This window comes from Nomascus leucogenys, chromosome 9, assembly GCF_006542625.1.
Source record: "Nomascus leucogenys isolate Asia chromosome 9, Asia_NLE_v1, whole genome shotgun sequence".
In the NCBI taxonomy this organism is placed as follows: domain Eukaryota; kingdom Metazoa; phylum Chordata; class Mammalia; order Primates; family Hylobatidae; genus Nomascus; species Nomascus leucogenys.
Window position 1 is genome coordinate 67,277,567 of NC_044389.1, and position 18,127 is coordinate 67,295,693.

The following is an 18,127-nucleotide window of genomic DNA, read 5'->3' on the forward strand; positions in this document are numbered from 1 at the left end:
TTCGTTTTGCTCTCTGATCTGTAAGAATAAAGGCAGAGCAGTTATCTCTCTAGGAAGGACACTTGACTGTCTTATGCATTTAACATACAGAAACGGAATGTGCATACATATACCAAAAGTGTGGTTTATAGTAGAGAATGTAGAGCATTGAAGAGAACATATGACTTACAGGCAAATCCTGGACTCTAGTCTTCCTTCCACCACTTGCTGTATGACCTTGATCAAATCACCTCTCAGCCTTAGTTTCCCTATGGGGGGGAACAAAATGTGAATAATAGTAACATCCCGCTACGTCACAAGCATAACCAAAGGGAAAGTACTTGTAAACTATGCAAAGGACTGCACATATGTGAAGTATCATATTAAAGATATTATTATTATTTTCATGACCACAGGGAATTTTTTTTTTTATTTTAAATGTAGGTTTTTAAATGCCTGAGAAAATGGGGCAATCACAGAACCATGACTTTAAACAAACTTTATTTGGGCGCATGACTGACTGGCAATTGTGTGCAATCATTTTAGCTGTCACAGGCCCAGAGAAATGTGGGAGAGCTCTTCCATGAAATGTTTATATTTCATAAACAAAATGATGTGCTTAACAGAGTGATGGGAGGGTTCCGGCTAATGCATTTTCCAATGTGTGAGGCAGATTATTAATGCGCTCCAGTAGCTGTTAATTTCAGTTTGCCGGAATGATTTATGGGGAGGTAAAGGAGAGAGACATAATCTAATTGAGATCAGAATCACTGTTCTAGCAGCAAAGCACCAACATGGACCCTAGGCACAGCAGAATAATTAATATCTAATAAGCAAATAATCCATTAAATTATTATAAACATTACTTTTGACAACTCTTTTGTTGGCAGATGGAAGAGGGAAAAAAACAAAAAAGAAATAACAGATATAAAAATCACTACTTTCTCTAATAATATTGTAAAGGTAGATTTTGTCAGAGCAACGGTGATGAATATCATGCTGGGCTTGAGTATTGTGATGAATTCTGAGTACACTATGAGGCCATTTTTGCCATAATATAAATGACAATTGAATGCCTGGAGCAAGATCACTATGCAGACACAAAATTAAATAACGCCCATTCTCAAAATATCTCTCACGGTACCTTATCATTACCCTGCTAGTAAGTAAACTAGTCCTTGCCACTATGAAGGTAATCAGATGTAGAGCCTAAAAGGGAGAGAGAGATAAATAGCCCCTCTTTACAAGCTCCTTTTAGTTTTTTCTGTTTTTTAAATTTTTAATGTGATAAAATACACATAAATTACCATTGTAGCTCTTTTTAAGTGTACAATGCAATGGTGTCAAGTATTCACATTGTTGTGTAACCATCACCACCATCCACCTCCAAAACTTTTTGTCTTCCCAAACTGAAACTCTGTACCCATTAAACAACTCTCCATACCCCACCCCCTAACCCCAGGTACCCATCTTCTATTTTCTGCCTCTGAATTTCACTCCTCTAAGTAACTCATGTAAGTAGAATCATAAAGTATTTATCCTCTTGTGACTGGCTTATTTTATTTAATGTTTTCAAGTTTCATCCATATTGTTGCAGCTGTCCGAATTTACTTTCTTTTTAAGGCTTAATAATGTTCCACTGTATACTACATTTTGTTTATTCATGCATCTGTTAGTGGACAATTGGGTTGCTTTCTCCTTTTGGCTACTGTGAGTAATGCTGACATGAAGTTGGGTAAATACAAATATCCATTCAAATTCCTGCTTCCGATTCTTTTGAGTATACACCCAGAAGCGGAATTGCTGGATCATATGGCAATTTCCATGTTTAATTTTTTAAGGAACCACTATAACTTTTTCCACAGTAGCTGCACCATTTTACACTCCCACCAGCAGTGCACAAGGATTCCAATTTCTCCACATCCTCACCAACACTTGTTATTTTCTTTTAGATCTCTTTTTATAATAACAGACATTCTAATTGGTGCAAAGCAGTTTTTTCTTAAATAGATAGTTATTAAAGTGGCTGTCTTACCTCCAAAGGACCCAATAAATGTTATTTTAGCTTTGGTCCTTCTTAGAAACTTTTATCTTGCCTGTAGTTCAACATGAATTTAACATCTACGTCAGAACAAGCCTAGAACTAGGTGGGTATGCATCAGCCAGTTGAGGAAGCAAAACCACACTGGAATAAGTACATAACAGGTAAAGTGGCCACCAGATGGTTCAGAAGGGTGTATATGCATTTGAGGGGTGCATGCAAGAGGAGAACTTCTTTCACTATCACCCAGAAATTCCAAACATACTCTGTAAGAAGACCTCATGCCCCATCTCAGGCCCTACTTCACCTTCCTCTACTTCTTTTATTAACCATCCTTTCTGGACCTCCATTTCTCCAAGATTAATCATGACTGCTTGAAGCAGGATACCATTGCTTACTCCATTTCCTGCCCCTCACAGCTCTCTTCTCTGTCTATCCTTCTCCTTGCTGTTTTTAAAATTATTATTATTATTCCAATAAATCTCTGCAAGAATTTGTTCCCATGTTTGTTTTTCTCTCTTACTGAACAAAAGACCACAAATCTACGATGCCAAAGAATTAATTCCTTACTGCATGAGTGTAAAATATCTGAAGTCTAGTAGGAGTGACTCAGTCACTCAGGCTGATGGCTCTAACCAGAGTTAAGCTCTGGTTGCCCTAACTTCTTGTTCCCACTCTATTATTACATTCTTTGGGGACATGGACGAAGTCATATACCTTCTCTTTGCCTCAATTTCTTCTTCCATTAAGTGGAAGCAGCAGAATTGCCACTGATTTTGTTAAGACCTAATCTGGAGACTGCAGTCTGCTTTGAAACTTTAGGATGCCTCTAATTAACATTATAATAAGCATTAAAGCTAATTTTAGTTATTTAATAATGTAGCTTGGGGAAACATGAATAGATATAGGGTAGGGGATGATCAACAATGAATGGGCAACTAAATATTTGGGACATGGTTTATACATAATGCAAGAATCCCTTCCCAATCATCATAAAATGTCTAGATTGGTAATACTACAAGAGTGTATGGAATTATTTACTATCAATTTGATTTATCTTCAAGAAATTCATTAAGTTTTGAAATTGGCAATGCAAGGATCTCTAAGAATTTCTAAAATCTTACTCTAATATACCCTTTAGAGATAATAAGATGTGACTCTTTGAAGAATGCTAGAAGAAAGTGTATCTTTTTTGCATCCAAATTCCACAGTACACATATAAAAAAGGCTTCTGAATTATTTCAAAGAGTTTTGTTTTAAGAAATTTGTTCAAAACTCTCTAGGTGTGCATTTAGGAGGCTAACCAAAAAGACTGGCAAACTTCTAGGCAATCCCTCTATTTCCATTTAGTATGTATAACTCTCATTCCTCGGGATCCTTTCATAGTACAGGCAGATATCCCCTTCTCACTATCAGTCACTAAAGGATTGAAGTTAGAAATAATATTTGGAAATCCTCAGTCACAGCCTTGGTATTGCACTTCTCAATTCTTGTAAAGAACACCCGATTCAAAAGATCATTAACTGGCTGCCATAAAATTCTAATGGTATCTACTTTGCAAAAGCTTAGGAACACGTTACAACAGGTAAGTCTGTTCCAAGGTACCTGAAGAATGCTATATATACCAGAGCTTGAGGACACCCCAGAAACTATTTTACAGATGCAGAAAATACAGCTCAGAGAGGTCATAACGCTTGTTAGTGATGGAGTGGGGACTAAAAATAAGATCTCCTGAGTCTTTATCTACAAGTCTTTCCACTCCTCCATATCACTTCCTCATCAAGTCTAGCTAAGTATCATTTATTATTGCTTTTACTTGCTCATTCAGCAAATCTCACTGATGAAATAAAACACATTTGAACTCATTCATTCATTCAGTCATTGAGCACTTACTATGTGCCACACACTTTACTAAGCATTAGGGGACAGTGCATAAGTAAGACAGACAAGTTCCTGCCCTCATGAGTTTACACGCCAGTAGAGGAGAAAGGAATTAAGTGATTAAATAAAACTTTAAGATATGCATACAAATCCTAAGTGCTATGAAGGAAATAGGGTTCTATGAAGGAAATAAGGTGATGCGATAGTCACTAGGTGTGGCCGATTTACATTGAGTGGTCAGAGAAAACTTCTCTGAGTAGGCGTCACTGAGCTAAAAGTGAAGTGTGAGATAACACTAGCACACAAAGAGCTGGGGGAGTGCATTGCAGGATGAGGGGATAAGCCTTGTGGCACAAAAGGGCCTGGTGGGTCAGATGGCCAGCACGGAGGTCAGTGTGGCTGGGGTGCCGTGAGAAAGGCAGAAGGAAGTATCAAGTGAGATTACAGAGGGATACTGGAGCCAGATCATCTGGGACCTAGAATCCAATGTACAGGGTTTAGTTTTATTCAAAGAGCAGTAAGACATCATTGAAAGTTTTAAGCAGGAGGATGATGTGGTCTGCTTTAGGTTTTTAAAAGACCACTCACAACAACAGCTGGGTGCAGAAGGGATTGTAAAGGATTTAGTATGAAATTAAGAAGACAAAACAGAGGCTGTGGTGATGTCCAGGTGAGACAGGATGGAGTTTTGAACTAAGGTGATGGCAGTGGGGTAGAAAGGAGTAGGTGGATTCCATGTATGTTTTGGAAGTAGAGCCAATATAAGTTGGTGATTCGCAATAAAAGAAATATGCGGGAAATTAAAAGACTAAGTGTAATGCTTAGTTACGGCCATGAGATAATGGAAATGCTGTCTAGCAAGGTGATGAATTTTGCTGTCGTTTCACATCACCTCATAGTAAAGCCTACAAGGATATACAGCTTTGTAAAGCCAAGGGCATAACTAGAAATTAGAAATATCTATGATACCTCCAAGAGACCCAACTAAATAGGTTCATCCATCTCTCCATGTACTAAGCATGATCCCCCATCAATACTAAATAGAATGGAGAAACATGTCCCTGCATTAATTACAAAACATTGATTACAATCGGCTTACGTTGGTGACTCCACACCCCTTCACTCCAGAGCTCTCCATAATGCCTGCAAAATAGCTAGTGATTCACTTGCTAAGAACTTCAGGGAGCCTACAATCTTGTATAGACCCACTAGAAGGAATAAGTTAGAGAATTCTGGACAGACTGTGCACTTTTGAAAATCATTGTATAACATACTGTCAACCTTTTAACCCTGAACAAAATACTTATACTTTACTGACTATTTCGCAGTTGCATATCTAAATGACAATTTGCTCTTTTCCTCCGTGTAATCCAGATATACCTCGCCTCCAGAAAGTATTCTATGGTATTTCTAAGAGCAACACAGGCTGAAATACAAGGAATATTGAGATGTTTACTTCTTTGAAAAATTGGGAGAAGAAAAACCATGGAATCTATAACAAAAACAACAAAAAAGAGGTTAAATGTAAGAGAAGACGATTATTATGCAACTCCTAGAATGCCCGTGAAACTGGAGAAAACAGGGAGGAAAGTAAAGCTCTCTTCTTTGTTCAGGCCAGCTAAGGCTGCATAGAGTCTATTGTCAGGTCTTGGGTCCTTCCACAATCTGAGTACAGACGGAAGAGAAAACATAATTAACAACTGTGCCTTGACTTCTATTCCTGAGTAATATCCCAGGTCCTAAAACCAGTTTGTATGGCAGAACACCAATCTCCAAGTCTCACTGGGACAATGAATGGCCTGACTTTTCCCCTTTAAGACACACAGCTCACTGCAAGCTCCGCCTCCTGGGTTCACATCATTCTCCTGCCTCAGCCTCCCGAGTAGCTGGGACTAAAGGCACCCGCCACCACACCCGGCTAATTTTTTGTGTCTTTTTAGTAGAGACGTGGTTTCACCGTGTTAGCCAGGATGGTCTCGATCTCCTGTCCTTGTGATCCACCTGCCTCGGACTCCCAAAGTGCTGGGATTACAGGCGTGAGCCACTGCGCCCGGCCTGATTTTACTTCTAATAGTTGACCATATAGATATACTTGAAAGATGTGCAAACATAAAAATATATGCAACAAAATTTAGTGCAGCAAAATTCATAATAAAATGCATAAAAAATAGGAAATTAATTACACATAACAGAATACTCTGTAGTTGTTAGAAATAATGATGTAGATCCTTGTGCACTGAAAAGATGTTCAAAATATATTTCTCAAATGTTTATGTAAATCAGTTATTAATGTATTTTACCTATATTCTACTAACAAATAAATACATTAATATTACCTATTAGCATATTGCATATATTAATATAACTATTATTCACAATTTGATATATTGTGAACAATAGTTATTTCTGAATATGAAATTTTAAAATTTTGAAGGTCATTTACTTTTTTAAAACGTTTCTAAATTGTCTGAATTATTTGTAGCACATATTTTTACCTTTGCAACTGGATGAAGAAGAAAGCCAAAGGGCTTAACAGTTATTATATTTGTTTATCAGGTATTTTTTATTAAGAGGCACTTTTTATCCTTTTGAAGTCCTGATGTCACATTGCCAACATAGACAATTGCCAACATAGAAAATCCATGCATATACACCTGCATGATTGAATTTTATGCTCAATCAAATGCAGAGGAAGTGTTATTTGAGTCTCTTCGTGAGGGGAGATACAGCTAGAATGGAATATCTCAGGACTTAACAGGTGTCTCCCACTGCAGTAGGCTGAGGAGACACGTCAGACTCAAAGGACAATCAAAATACATGCATGTTGTTACTAGCAAGAGCATTGGACCAGAGCTTTTGGGCTTTCTACTGTGATGAACTGGGCTGGACCATGTAGAAGACTGAAGGATTCATTCTACCACTTCAACTTAAGACTTATACTAGAAGCAGAACAAAGAACCATCCAATTTCACCCACACCCACACATCTGACTTTGGCCAAACAGATGCAACACTGGGGGAAGATGAGCTCCTTTCTCTCTTCGCAAGGCATTGTGTGAAGAATGCCTAAGTTTCTTCTCAAGGTTTCTCTCTCTCTGCTCTCTGCCCCGCACCCTGACCTAGCTTAGCCTTCCAAAAGTGGAGGCATCCCCCAAGTGGAAGATACTTAGAAGCTCTATTTTAACCCGTAAGTTTCATGCATCTTGGAGAAAAGACAGCACAAAGAAATTTCCGAGGAGAATGCACATCCTGCCTTTTATTTTATTTATGATACTTTTATCCTTCCTACAAAAAATTATAGTCAATTGTGTACATTTTGACATGGCTGTGTGTGTGTGTGTGTGTGTGTGTGTGTGTGTGTGTGTGTGTGTGTGTAAAAATGTTGGGAATACGGAGCTCCTCCTAGTGGTTAGAATTCATGGCCAATGGATTTAAAACTAAAGTCCCAAGTTTGCTGTTTTCATTTGTTAACTTAGAAATATTTGAAAGGCAATAAAGTTGAGGGCTAAAGAAGCAATATCAAACAAGAAACGGGAGAATTACTGAAGGAGGGAATGGTTATTCTCCCTTTTTGCAGGAAGAACTGGAAATGTCAGTCAGGCCAGTGAAAACTGTATTAAGTGGATAATTTTGGAAAATCAACATGTAAAGCTGAAAAGGCTTCCTTCCAAATTATCAAATATGATCATCCTAGCAGTGAGTAAAGATCATATCTATGTTTTTCTTAGGAATTGAGAAAAATACTAATAATTATAGGCACTTAATAAATATGCCATTTGTTGAATTTATTGAATAAGGGGCCTAGAGAATCAAACCCTCCACATATATTAGCTCTGATTCATAAGCTCTTTATTTATTTTCTATTTTATTTAGAGCTCTGTTGTCTCACTGACTGTCAGGAGTTATCCATGGGCAACATACTCATGAGGAAACAATTGACTTTTGAGCTACTTTAAAAAACAATAGTAAATAATGGTTAAAAAGTCAAAAGGTAGTTAAAAAGAATAAATAAGACCTAGTATTTGCTAGCACAACAGGATGACTATAGTAAAAAAATAATTTAATTGTACATTGTAAAATAAAGAGTGCAATTGAATTGTTTGTTACACAAAGGATAAATGTTTGAGGAGATGGATACCCTGTTTACCCTGCATATTATGCATTGCATGCCCTTATCAAAATATCCCATGTGCCTCATAAATATATATATACCTACTATGTATCCACAAACATTAAAATTAAAAGTTAAAAACAATAGTATTAAACATTATATATACGTATACATACATGAAATCTGTAGCCTGAAGCCCCCAAGGAGCTGCAAAGCCCACAGAGCCCATGAAAACTTAATATGACTTGGGAAATATTATAAAGCTAAATATACATATTTATATTTATCCTTCACAAGACTATCCTGTCTAACATTTCTTTGGATTCATTGCTAACAGCCTTTCAGAATCATTCGCATTTCTGTCACATATTAATATTTGACCAATTCATATTAAGTAAAACATAGTATTATTTGAAGAGGAGTTTAATTTTGACAAACATCTATTATTCTAAACACTGAAAATTACGTACATTGTTTCAACAAATGGTACACTACTACTGTCTTTCAGAAAGGAACTACAAATGTAGGTCAAATCTTTTCCATATCTTTATACAACAAAGTAAATAAATGAAAAATAGATGTATTAAATAAAATTTACTCTAGCATTAGTTATTTCAATATTTGTGGTTCTGACTAATTTTTTAGTCAAAGGGTAAGACATGTAATGATTTAAAACGTTGCTAAAGGAAGCAACTAAATCAAACTATGTCAAGGCTATAAGGTGGCAGCAATTCACTTAGCTTGTGCAGGCCAGCAGACTCTGGTGGGACTTTCTTTTTTTTCTACTTGTTTTCACATTTATAGAATCTCTCATTTCAGAACTGACACTCCTTAAGGGATCACTTAATAAAAAAGAGAAATACAATCAAAAGTTCAAAGAGTCCAAAAGTCTTCAGACACATCACTTACAATTATCAAATTCCATAGCATAATGTTAGTTTCTTTGGTTTAGGGGCTGGAGGGAGTTGTTTGTTTTTTGAGATAGGATCTCACTCTGTTACCCAGGCTGTAGTGCTGTGGCACAATCACTGCTCACAGCTGTGTGAAACTTCTGGGCTTAAGTTAGCCTCCCACTTCAGCTTCCTGAGTAGCTGGGACCTCAGGCATGCACCACCATGCCCAGATAATTTTTTTTTTTTTTTTTTTACTTTTTGTAGAGATAGAATCTTTCTATGCTGCCCAGGCTAGTCTCCAACACCTGGGCTCAAGTGATCCTTCTGCCTCATCCTCCCAAAGTTCTGGGATTACAGGTGTGAGCCACCATGCCCAGCATAACCTAACTTTTAAGTTAGATACTATCATAAGTTGCCTATAAACAGATTCGATCTTTAGACTCACAAGCTGCCAATAATTGAATAAAAATGAGTGTATATTTGTATGTAAGGGAACATTAAATAGGTCAATTCCTGTACTCATGAGATTGTACCTGAAGCCACAAAGCTACCAACAACAGGCAAAATCAGTGCCTTTACAATCTGCAAGAGGAAATAATCACATCAAGACCAGCCTTACTAAAAGGCTGCTCCAGCACTATCAACACCTTTCACTAGAATGACCTACTTTCACTAGCCGGATGGATGTTTCTATGGCTACAAAATTTGGGGGCCCAGGGATGCCACAGGGCCATGTGAAAAAGTTCTAAGGAGAAATTAGCATGTCTTCTAGAGTTTGGGGGATTATGAATTTCAAGATTAGTATCTGCCTCTAGCCTGGTGAATGCGGAAGGCAGAAAGCAATCTGCATTTGCCAACTATGTCAAGGAAAGAGGAAAAAAGCAGCATTTGGGCACACGACACTCTTAGAGTTTTACATGGCGAAGATAGTAGGTTTCCCATGAGCCAAGGAGATGCCATGAAAAGTACCTGGGTCAAGCATGGCCTCCCAGATGAGCAGATCCCAGAAGTAAGAAGCTGCTGGATTTGAACTTGGAAGCAGGAGTTGAAGGGAAGGTCACAAGAGGTATGCCTAAAAGTGCATGATTTCCATCAGAGAAATGGGCAGATCCCCACAAACAAGTTTCAAAAATTCCATAAATGCACCTCTTGAGAGATCCTGCATATGGGCACCTGAAACTCTAAGGGCACCTTGGCAGAATTATACCACTAGACATTTAGCTACATCTGTGCTCCTTTTATCATTTGTCCCTCCTCCCCATCCAACTGTTTGTAAAAACAGTTGTTTGAGCTGTTTGTAAAAGAGAAATAAATGCCATAATTATTTGAAAATGGGAAGAGATGAAGCAAAATTATTGCTATTTACAAATAGCGATAGTATGAATACTTACAAAACCTAAGAAAATAAACTGAAAAATGATATATTAGTATGGGAGTTTAGCAAAGCATCTAGATATCATCACACACACACACAAATTCATATTGCCTATACATCAATAAAAGTAGCTGGAAAATATAATACAAAAAAAGACAACATACACAGCAACCTACAGTAAAAAATATCTAGGAATAACACTAACAAAATGTGCTGGACCTCTATATGAGTTTATTGAGACAATATTTAGAGAGTATCAAGCTATTTTAGTGGTGGCAATTTTGTGTGCCATGTAATCTGGAAACAACAGACAATGTCAGTACAAGATGCGTGGCATATGCTAAATCATGATCCAATCAATGGGAATGCATAAAACATGCTACTTCAAACACTGAGGTACCTGCCGTTTGCAGTTCTGCTGCAATTCATGCCTGCGTAACACAGGAATTCTGAGAAATTCCATTTTGCACAATTTTTACCAAAAAAGAAAAAAGATCATGGTGAGTTTATAATTGTAAGCTTTGTATTATTGAATATATTTCTGGTAAGAGACAACATCCAATTTGATTAAGCATTGATGAAAACCAAATTACCCACTTAAAACTTTTTGTGACTGGTGATTTGGGAGTATTTTCCATCTACTGGTTTGTAGCCCTGTACATTTCAGTCTTTCTTTCTCCTCTACTACTCGCATATTTCCAGAGGTAGGTGCTACAGGCCGTGTTCATACTAATCTCTGGCCTTACACCTTCCCATCACAAACTACATCACTGCAATAGGCAGTAAGAATATTCCTGGAAGACTTTCCTACACTGAGTCTACGAGGAATAACATAACTATACATGCAATTTATTCTCAATCTTGACAAATGTCCTACTAAACTGTAACTAAATGATTCCCCAAGTCAACTTCCCCTTAGACAGGTATCAAAAATGCCTGAGGGCAAGTATAATGGCAAGGAGGTCAAAGTGGAATGAGAAAGGGGATGTGACATTTAAACCTGATGGAAGTTAAAATACCTTACTTTTGCCTATCATAATTATTTCTGGATGTGTAAAAACAGAATTTTCCTTTTTACATACATCCAGCTTCTTTCACCAATTCCTTCTACACTTGGAAGACCAGGCAAGAGAATTGTGGTATTTTTTCCTGGCCCACTCTGTTGTTGCTAAGCCAGGCTGTTGTTATGCTCTTAGTTACAGCTATTTTTAGCTGCAGTATGGATCACTACATTGTCAGCAATTTTTCCACCTATTCAATGAAAATACTTTGTCTCTTTAAAGTGTAGTACAATTTTCAAAGCTCTGCTCCTTTGTTACCTTAACGTGGCACCCTCCAATCCAAATAAGAAACAGAATACCATTTAAATTGTCTTCACTATAACTACCACTCTTTTCCAAAAACAAAATCAGAACAGACATACATAAAACTCTAGCTTGAGAGATTAGACTTTCAGTCTCCCATGAGCAGTTTCTCTTGTAAATAATCTTCAAAGCCAAAATGGAGAAAAGGAAGGGTAGAACCACAGAACGTACCTGTTTGGCAGTAATTCAGGGCAGTGAAATCCCCAGTTTTATGATGTTATATGCTCTTATTGCTACCAGGAAATCTGATCAGTCTGTACCCACATCTCCAGTCTTACTCGCACCTTCTAGCTCCCCTTCTCTCCTCCCATCTCTAACTGGAAGTAGAATCATCTGTGCTTTCTACCCTGTGCATGAACTTCTTCCACAGCACCCATCACCCAGTAATCACTGACTTTACTTGTCTGTTCACTATTAGATCCTAGCACAGTGCTTAGCTTGGAATAAAATGTCCAATGAATGTTTGTTGAACAAATGGGTAAAATTCAAAGGTTCTTTTTCATAGAAATTATAGGTTTCCCTTTTTAAATTGGAGACATTCAAACTTCAGGAGGGAAAATGTGTTTATTCAAATTTGGCAAAAAGAAGATACAGGTTCTTCAAAAATTAAATTTTACATCTTAGGAACTTATTGTCTTTCTTAAGAGTCTTTTGGGAATATTCAAGGAGAGATACTTTCAGAAGAATTTTGATCTTAGAATCCAGGCCTTTCCATTAGGACAAATACCTAAGGCATGCAGGGCTTAAAACCCAGATGATGGGTTGATAGGTGCAGCAAACCACCATGGCACATGTATACCTATGTAACAAATCTGTACATTCTGCACATGTAGCCCAGAACTTAAAGTAAAATTAAATAAATAAATCAATAAAATTTAAAAATTAAAAGAATCCAGGCCTTTCTGAAGAAGCAGTTTCTTTACGGAAAAGAACCTGGACTTCTAAATCCAGGAAGCTGCTCCCAGAACATCCTTGACCTCAAGATGTATGGAGGCATTTCAAGCTTCTGTTTGCATTTCATCTGCTAACATCCCATTGACCAAAGGTAAGTCACATGATCAAGACCAAAGCCAAGAAGCAGGGAAATACACTTAATTTCTACTAGGAAGCACTCAAAAGTCACATGGCAAAGACTGTGGATGCCTGGAGAGGTGATGAAATGGGAACAGCTATTCAATCTTTTGCAAGCGTATAATTTTTTTTAAGTTTCAACATGACCAAAGCAGCCTTCATGTCTTCATATGGAAAATGAACTTAACCATCTGAAAAGTCTAACATAATTAATTGCAAAATGTCCACAGAAAAAGAAATTATTTAGTTGGAGGGAACTGAAGTAGTGACTGACTATGAATTCTTATCTAGTAAAGAAAGGGAAATCAGAAAAATACAATGTACCAAAACAAAATATATACATATACTAGGGAAATTTGGAAGTTTCAATTAAGAAAAGTTGAGTCTGTCAATCTGGTTTTGCTGACTGAAGGAAACTATCTTATATAACTCATTTCCCATATAGTACTTTTTGAAGCGACTTTAACTTTTTATTTTGAGATAATTTCAAGCTTACAGAAAATGCTCAGGAATAGTACAGAGAGCTTCCATACACACGTCACCCATAATCACCAATTGTTAATATATTATAACATTTGCTTTACCATTCTCTGTGTGTGAGAGAGACAGAGAGAGAGAGAGAGAGCACACGAGAGAGAAAGAGAGGAGAGAGAAAGAGAATGAATTTTTTTCTGGACCATTAAATAGTAAGTTGCAGACATTATGCTTTTTGCCACTAAATGTATCAGTATATGTTTCCCAAGATCAAAGACATTTTCTACCATAATCAATTATCAAAATCCAGGAAGTAACATTGGTGCAATACTATTATCTAACCTGCAGAACCTATTCATATTTCCCCATATTAGTCAATTATCCAGATAATGCTCTTTCTAGGAAAATAACCTCTGACCATTATCATACATTGCATTTAGTTGCCGCATCTCTTGAATCTCACTTAATCTGATACTGTTCCTCAGTTTATATTTTTCTTTCATTATCTTGACTGTTTTTAAGAGGCACATCAAGCTATTTTGAAGAAGGCCCCTCAATTTGGCTTTGTCTGATGTTTCCTTACTATCAGATTAAGACTGCATTTTTGGCAGTATTGACACAGATGTGGTGCTATATCCACCTCAGTGCATCATATTAAGAAATATATGATGTTGGTCTACACTCATTACTATGACATTAACTTTAATCACTTGGTTTCTCCAATATCAAATTCCTATTTCTCATTTATTTAATATGTGTTTTCTAGAAAGATGCTTTGAAACTATGTAAATGTATTGTTCTTGATAAACTTTTACCCATTAGTGTTAACATTTATTTATGATCTTTTCATAAATCCACACTACCAAAATGTTTGCTAAAAGGTGATTTTCTAACTCCATTATTTCTCCTCTATGTATTAGTTGGCATTCTACTGTAATTAAGAGTTTTTCCTTTTTTCCCATTTATTTATATCAGTGTAGTATTATAAATTCCTGTTTTATTCAATGGTTTGAAAGCCATTGCTATCATTCTGATGCTCACATTGTCCCAGTAGAAGCTGTATCGTACTTTTATACAATAAAATACCCCAAAAAAAGGTACAATGAGTGAGCCCTCTTTAAATGTACTATCCAGTCCTGGCTTTGAAAGAACTTACCATGGGGCTGCATCTCTGGTGTTTTTTCTTGTGTGTGCCATGGGTATGCATTCATAAGAATGAAAATAAATCGTGATATAAATTTACTAAGAATTCACTATGTGCCAGGCTTATTGTTAAGCACTTTACCTACATCACCTCATTTAATCTTTTTAAAAACCTATAAGGCAGATTTTTATTGTTATAATGCCTGTTTTATAACTGAGTAAACTAAGCCTGAGAAAAGTTAAATAAAAGCCAGAAAATAGGAAAACTGGGGTTTTAACCTGGGTCATCTGACTCCAGACATTTTTATCCTCTGAGCTATGCTTAGGTATTAAGATTTTTAAAGGGTGGAGAAAGACTGTACTTGGTAAACACCTACATCCCTACTTCCTTAGGTGCAAGGCTCTGCATTCAGAAGATCAGCCTGGTGTGATGATGTTTTGATGTTTCAGAGCACAGATAGTAGAGTGAGGCTGCCTAGATTCTAATTTGTGCGTTCCCATCCATGAACTGTTCCACCTTGTCTTCCAGGAGTTTCAGTTTCCTCCCATCCAAAACAGAGGTGAGAATAAGAACACTCCACATAACTGTTTTAAAAATTGAGAGGGAGCATGCAGGTAGAGCACTTGGCATTGTGGCATGGCACATAATAGACACACAATAAAAATTTTTAAAAAATACTAAGATGGCCACAGAACAAAATCTCTGCTTATTATTTTTAAGTTGAGCCATACCTATGCTATAATCATCTCTTTGATTAGCTTAAAGTATTTCTTCCAAGAAGCAAAAAATATTTATTGCTGCCCAACGACTGCTGTCTTCTGATTTCTGACTCTCTGAGATTCTGAAAGCTTCTCTAAGAGTATCGAGATATTTTGTGCCCAGTCCAAATTTGGCTTTCATTAGCCATTAAAATCAAGGAAAACTTTAAATCAGGGCATAAAAGAGACTTTTCCTACGCTTAGCATCACATTAGCATGTGAGGGACTCTGCATCAGCAAAAATCTTTTTTTTTAATCAACCTAAACCTCTGACTAAATTAATAAGAGTTGATTTTGACCTTTAAAATGCTAAAAAATACAGTTCCCAGTATAATTCTTGTTCATCCCTGGACCAAACCATTCTCATAGTAAATTATGGCACTAACAGCTGGCTGCCAATGAAGTCAACTATTAATTGTATGTTCACTGCACTGCCTGATATAAATCAATATGAGCAACGAGCAATTGTCCTCAGTCTCTAGATACAAAGATCTTATATTGCAAAATAATTTAAGATTGGCTGTCAGCCTTCTTAGACTAGATGTCATTTGGTCTTCCCTTTGCTAAAGATATGATAAAAATGAACACACATTGAAAACCCACCTGATCTACTGTCTCTGCAGCAAACTTCTAGTCATCTCTATGAAAATGACAGTAGAAATGGTTTTTGATTGTGTATTCCAAATAAGCAACATCTACATTTTTACAAATCCCAGTGAAATCTGAAGAATGGGGCTCACAGAGTCACTACTATCTCAAACTCTCAAAATTTCTTCTCTGTTCACCCCCTTTTACCTTCACTCCCTCCTTTCTACCAACTTGCTCTCCATCTTCAAAAAGGCCACCAACTACCCTGTTTTCCTAGTTCCCATTTTTATTCCAACTTCTCTCATCTCTCTTCCCAGTTTCAGTCTCATGGACACTAAGAGCTAGTGACATTCTCACTTTACAGCCAAGCATTCCCATCTTGGAAACTCCTTACCCTAAGCCATCCCACTGTTCCCCTTTTTTAACTCCTGGGTGACAGAGTATTGCTAGGGGATATGAGGAAATGACACTGACAGGACCTGTTACAAATCCACGTCATCTAACTTTGGTGGGCCCTCTATACATCTCAACAATATTTAAATGCATGTTTTGCAAAGTTGCTTCTATAAGACATTCTCAGAATACTGGTGTGAGTGAAGGATCCCATGGTTCCAGACTAGTTTGGAAAACACTGGTTTAAATTCAGTTAAACAAGTTCTTTTCTGCAGAACTTAGTGGAGCCTGATAGGCATTGTGGGTTTTCAAATGGGGATTAAATATGCACCATTTCTCAAAAGTTTTATCTAAAGAGTCACTTTTTCACAGAACAACCACATCTAGTATTCTGTGAAACAAGTTGGGAAAATACAATATTAACTCATTTTGTGTTCATTCCTAACACACTTGTTCTGAACCATGTTTACCCTAAAAACCCTAGACCCATTCTAGCCTACTCAGCTGTAGCAAATGACTGAATTTACATAGAAGCTAGAGACCTTTTCACATAATCCCTTCAACTTCCTTCCATTTCCTTTTCCATTTTTTTCCCTCCTCCCTGCTAAGCTGAGGAAGTGGAGAGAGAGCACCCTGACAAGTCTACTTCTTTTCTTATCTCAAGATCCTGTCCCCTCATTCCATCTACAGAAATCTCCATCTGCCACTCTCACTCCTTACATTTGAAACCCCTCTCGGTGTCTCCCCTGTATCTACAAACATGTCAGCAGTTATGTAGCATAAAAACTTTCTCAATCAGCTGTCAAACTGTCTTCCACTTCTCAGTGTCCCTCACCCTCTACTCTGGCCAAGACAAACTACTCCTTGAATATGCCCTGCACTTTCTTGACTGCAGGCCTTTGCTCATGCTATTAAGCCTCACTACGGTTATCACCATCTTCCCCATCTTATGCATAAATTCACTCCACAGCATTCCACGACCCAGCCAAACAAACAGGACCTCTTCTGCCTCTATTCTTTTAATACTTACCATGTTCTATTTTGTTTATATTTTTAGAGGCTCTATAAAAGTGTTTAAATCATCTTTATTGAGCTATAATTGACAAAATGTACCTATTTTAAGTGTACAGTTTAATGAGTTTCAACAATGCATACATTCATTTAACCATCACCATAATATAACATTTTCCATGACTCCAAAAAGTTTCCTTAAGTCTACCCATGGTCAGCCTAGACAACCACTGATCTGCTTTTTGTCACCACAGTTTTGCCTATTTTATAAATGGAATCAATATTTGCCTATCCCATAAGTGGGTGTAATATTCAATAAATATCAATTATGTTAGTTGATATTGTTGGTTAATAGTATTGTCCAATTCCTCTCTAACTTCACTGATTTTCTGTCTACTTCCGTCAACTATAATATGGATGACCTATTTCTCCTTTTAGTTCTGTACTTAGATGAATATTTGCTACGCCTTCTTGATGAACTGGCCCTTTTATCATTGTAAAATATCTTTCTTTGTTTCAGATAATAGTCTTTGTCCTGATGTCTTCTTTATCTGTTGTTAGCACAGTCCCCTCAGCTTTTTGATGATTAGTGTTAGGCTGTATCTTTTTTTTGAGTCTTTATATTTAATAAACTTTATTATATGTAGATACCATATAAATTGAATCTTGATTTGTTTCCAACCTGGTAATCTCTACCATTTATTGGAAATATTTAAACCATTTACATTTAAGTTGATTATCAATAGCTGGGTTTAAATCAACTCTCTTACTATTTTTATTCTATGTATCCCATCTTTTCTTCCTTCTTCTTGTTTTATTGTGGATAAATTGAATATTTTTTAGGATTTTATTTTATCTCAACTATTGGCTTGTTAGTTTTATCATTTACGTTGTTTCTCTATAACTTACAATATGCATCATTAAGCTATCATAGTCTTCTTTCAAATAAGGTTACACTTTATATATAACGAAAGAATCTTATAATTCCTCTACCCCATCCTTTATTCTACTGTTGAGATTTTAATTTGATGTTATGAATTCTACA